This window comes from Chrysochloris asiatica, unplaced genomic scaffold (genome assembly GCF_000296735.1).
Source record: "Chrysochloris asiatica unplaced genomic scaffold, ChrAsi1.0 scaffold00022, whole genome shotgun sequence".
Taxonomy (NCBI): domain Eukaryota; kingdom Metazoa; phylum Chordata; class Mammalia; order Afrosoricida; family Chrysochloridae; genus Chrysochloris; species Chrysochloris asiatica.
This window is the reverse complement of record NW_006408540.1, coordinates 17,264,580-17,269,614: the sequence shown is the minus strand read 5'-3', so window position 1 is coordinate 17,269,614 and position 5,035 is coordinate 17,264,580. Positions and strand designations below refer to the sequence as shown.

The 5,035-nt window shown below is 43.4% G+C and overlaps 1 pseudogene; it reads left to right on the top strand.

Moving 5' to 3' along the window:
- The first annotated feature begins 3,675 nt into the window (after positions 1-3,675).
- LOC102842056 lies at positions 3,676-4,683 on the top strand (annotated as a pseudogene).
- Positions 4,684-5,035: the final 352 nt, after the last annotated feature.

The window sequence follows — 5,035 nt, the reverse complement described above, 5'->3', positions numbered from 1 at the left end:
ACAAGGTTGCCATGGACAGGGACTGATTTAATACCCAACAACAACATCATCTCCAAAATGCTTACCAATCTTTGAAATGATGTCTTTTTCTATTGGAATTTATGTTCTAATATGAATAGAGGTCAGGGAACCTCACTTACCAGCGTATTCCTAGCACTTTAGTATTATCTGGCACAATGCAGGGGCTCAAGTTATAACAAATATTTGAACTTTCTAGATCAGTTGGACAGCTGGATCATTATTAGGTATATATCAAGTGCAAACAGATATTCTATTGTCACTTGGCATTCAACCCATTAAAAAAAGCCCCTTCCCCACCCACATTCATCAGAGGCCCCGGTAGCTTAGATAGATGTTTTTGTGAGGTAGAAGACAAGAAAAGAAAATGGATTCTAGGAATTAGACACATTCATATTACTGGCTTGGAGAAGACATCTGCCTCTGGAAATACTTTCTGATGTACAAAACAATTGCTCCTTCCTGTCACACAGGGTAAGCCCACACTGTCAGACAGTACAGACATTAATTTTCAAAACTCCACAAATCCCTGAAAGCTCGTTTCCATTTCTTTATCTGTGCCCTTTGGCGTTGCTTTGTGAAATGTGTTTTGCTGTCGCCTTGGAGAGAAGCAGGAAGAGAGACAGGCTCAAGGACAGCTCGGTGTTCCCAAGAGACCTATTCCAGTGACATCAGGTTGTTGGGTGACTGGTTGCCTGGGCTGAACTTTGGGCCTACAGAGTCCATTCTCTGCTCCAAGACTACACACAGGATTCCAGTACATTCCTCCTACCCTAGCATCTCCTTCCCCCCTGGGGCCTCTTACATATGTGTGTAAGAAGGGAGACAGAAAGAAACCTGACAAAAACATTATTTTTGTGAGGTAGTTTAATGGCACAATAGACAGCAAATGCCACCCTAGGGTCAGCTGGAGAGGCTCGTTGCGTAGAAATTGCATTTTCATTATTACTTTGAAGACAGTAAGATGGGAAAGCTCAGCGTCAAACACCTAGGGGGTCTTTTAAAGATGATGATCAGTTTAGAGGGACACACATACCCTGCTTTATTTAGAGGCACAAACATTTTGCTTTAATGGTGTCTGAAATTCCTTTGAGATGGCGAAGAAACGTCATGGAACATTGTGTTTCTCTTCTCCTCCCACGGATGTGGTTACGTGGCCACGAAGGAGAGTCGGGCTGCCAGTGAGCTCCACACAGGAGGCTCTGCAGCACCTAGACAGGTTAAGGCTTTAGATGATGGAGCAGTAGATAAAGGATTAGCAGCATGAGTTGTTTATGTATAGCTGGGAGCACCAGAGGCCGTTTTTGAAGGGAACATCATTTGTGGTAGGCTGCTTTCAGAGTGAAATGACTGTTCTCTCTTATCAAGTTATTCTTTCCTTTAGAAGATAAGCAAAACTATCCCTCCCTCCCTCCTCAGCCTCTGTTTGTTCTGCTTGTCTTGACCAGCAGGTGCTTTCAATTACTGGCCTCTTCCCAGACCAGAGAGATGTGCTAAATTCCTGCCAGGTAGAATGATGCTGACGTTGATGAAGCTTGACTTTTGTTCCCTTTGAAGTTGGTTCAAGCGGGAGGTGGGTGTTTCCCATTGTGATTACACAACCACACTAAACAATTGAGAGACAAATACTGGCATAAAATTGGTTTTACATAATGATTTTTGGCAATAAGTATACTCTCTAATCAAGAAAGAAAGAAAGAAACGAACAGCGCTTTTCTTTAATCCAATTCTGTCAATTTATATGAAGCATCACGTATGTGTCAGACCCTGTATTGGTATCTAGGGGGTGAAAAGAGATGAAATATGCCCTTCATGAAGGTGGAACACAGGATTCCTGCTTCTACATGGGGGCTTCAAAAAGGGTGTGGAAATGTTTCAGTATCTTTTTATTCAATCTTCCCATGAACTTTTTGAAGCCCCCTCAAGTGTAGTGGTAATGAGTCAGACTGCTAACCTCAAGGTCTGAAACTACCAGCTGTTCCGAGGGAGAAAAATGAGGGTTTCTGCTCCCATAAAGACTTATAGCCTCAGAAACCCTATGCAGGGTCGCTGTGAATTGGAACCAACTCCATGGCACAATACCACCACCATCACCACCACTACCACTACAACCATATATAAACCAGACAAATCCTCTGTCACCAAATTGATTCCAATTCATCATAACTATGTATAGGTCTTCCAAGGCTATAAATATTTATGGGAGTAGAAAGCCTCATCTTTCTCCCTCAGGGTGGCTGATGGGTTTGAACTGCCGACCTTACAGTTACAAACCCAGCAGCACCACCAGGGGACTTTGTATGTAAGGAGGGTAAAAATTAATACAATTGCTTCCCCCCCCCACACACACACTTTTTATTGAGAATTGAGTGAAGGTTTACTGAAAAGATAATCAGTTTTACATTTAACAAATCATTCACTTTGTTTCATCTCAATGATTGCAATCCCTTCCATGCAACAACGGTTATCCCACTTCCTCCCTGTGCTTCCTATTGGCATTCTACTCTCCTTCCCAGCCCATCACAACTTTATCCTTAGGTACATGTTGCCCTTTTCAACTTGATTGACCATTCCCTGGTGAGCATACCTTACTAGTGTTGTCCCCTCTATATACCTATCTACTGCTTGACTGGAAATTGGGCCATGATAGTAAGTTATGTTCCAGACCTGAATGATGTTTGAGGGCCATAGTCTCAGTTTCCTCCTGTCTCTTTCTAACCAGTAAGCCCATTTTTAAAATATTTTCTCCCCCTCTAGTCAATAGTGGTAGCCAGGCACCATTTTGTTCTTCTGGTCTCAGGGTTGTGGTGACTGATGTTAAAATGTTCTGTTGGACTAGTTGACTGCAAGCATCTTCAAGTTTCCTCACTCTCATTTCCTCTATAAATGGAGAGACCAATAATTGCACTTAGATGAACTTTCATGAGTTTTTAAGATCCCAGATGCGACTCACCATATTAGGATGTAGAACATTGTCTTTGTGGATAGTTGGCCATGGTGTCCTTTAAGTCTATGACCAGCAATTCATTACCTTAAGATGTTGATAATATCTAAGACATTTTCATCATTTTGTCCCCTGTATGTGGCACTGTAGGTTAATGTGCTGGACTCCAAGATTGGTTTGAACTGTAAGATCGGCAGTTCGAGCTCAATTGTCACTCCTTGTAAACCCTACACAGGGTCCCTATGAGTCAAAACCAATTCAAAGACACTTAACAACAACAACAACATGCTCCACCACATTCATAGGTATATTTTCAACAATGCGAAATACCCATATACAAATCCCTTAAAGAAGTGATTGCAGTTTCAAATAGTTATTTATTGAATGCCTAATCTTTGTGAAGCACTTGGTATGAACCATCACTGCTCCTTACAACAGTCTGATTAAGGTGCTATTATCTTTGATTTACAGCTGAGAAAACTGGGAGCCAGTGAGAATGAATAACCTTACAAGTTCATACATCAAGTAAGTGATTCTGATTTCTTATTCACTATTGTTTTATTTTTTAGTTAAATAATAACTTAGGGAATTTTTTAAAGAAATTAAGCTATGCATGTGCCAGTTTTTAAGACAGTTACAAAAAAAATAAATAAGTAAAAGGTAAAGAAAGGAGAAAGACAGCCTTACATTATTTCAAAGCCTAGAACTCTAATATGACTAACAGATTCGAGAGCTATTTAAATTGTAATCATTCTACTAAGGTGAGTCAAACATTATCTGCACTCTGGCTGTAGAATTAACTTTAATCAACTTTTAGAAAAGACAAATACATCATTTTTTGACATGATCTCCTTGCTTTTCAATACAATTTATACATTGGTCAACAAGCTTTTCAATTCTCTTATTAAAAAATTATTTTAGGCTGAGCTATAAGCCATGCATATACATCTGTCTTCATTTCTTCATCAGAGATGAATCTTCATCCTTGAAAGGTTGATAGCAGGGGACCAACCAATTGAAAATTTGATGGAGCAAGATTAGAACTCTAGGGAGGATACTTTAGCATCTAAAAACGAAGTTTGGGGGTTTACGTGAGCGTGGCAGACGTAGCTGGTCCTGTAGTGCTGTGGCTTTGCTCAGCCTACAGTCCTGGCCTGAGCCCCATGCCACCCGCTGACCCATCATGGAGCCCGTCCCTGCACCCTCTGCCCAGACGCTCTCCGTGAAGGTGGTTCACAGAAACCTGCAGCCTGTGGCTCGGAGAGAGACCAGATCTCCTATCAGGAAATGATTGCCAACCTGCCCCTCTGCAGCCATGCCAAACCCCCTCGCCCCTCTCAAGGTGCTGATCATTGGGGGCAAGGGCGGGGGTATCCTCAAGAAGTGGTGAAGCACCCCTCCGTGGAGGTCCTAGTCCTGTGTGAAATTGATGAGGATGTCATTCAACTCTCTAAGAAGTTCCTGCCAAGTATGGCTTTTGGCTACTTCAGCTCAAAGTTGACCCTCCAAGTGGGTGACGGTTTTGAGTTCATGAAACAGAACCAGGATGCCTTTGATGTTATCATCACTGACTCCTCAGACCCCATGGGCCCCGCTAAGAGCCTCTTCATGGAATGCTATTACAGCTCATGAAGACCACCCTCAAGGAAAACGGAATTCTCTGTTGTCGAGGCTCTTCCCAATGGAGGCCTAGCCTACTGCACCATTCCCACTTACCCTAGTGGCCACCTTGGCCTCATGCGGTGCAGCAATAACCTGAGCACCAACTTCCAGGAGCCAGTGCAGCCGCTGATGCAGACTTGAGTGGAACAGAGGCACCTACAATGCTACAAATCAGACGTTCACTGGGCCACCGTGGTGTTGCCTGAGTTTGCCCACAAGACCCTGAGTGATATGAGCTGAGCCCAGAGCTGCCGCCCCCACCGTCTCACCCCAAAACGTCGGACCAGGGAGCTTCTGGGTGTCCGGGCCTCCTCAGCCTCACACAAGACCCTCTGTGGGCTCTCACCCACCAATCAAGTGTTACCAGCCCCAGAATCTGTCTGGCCTGCCCTGCAGGGCAGACTGTTTCTG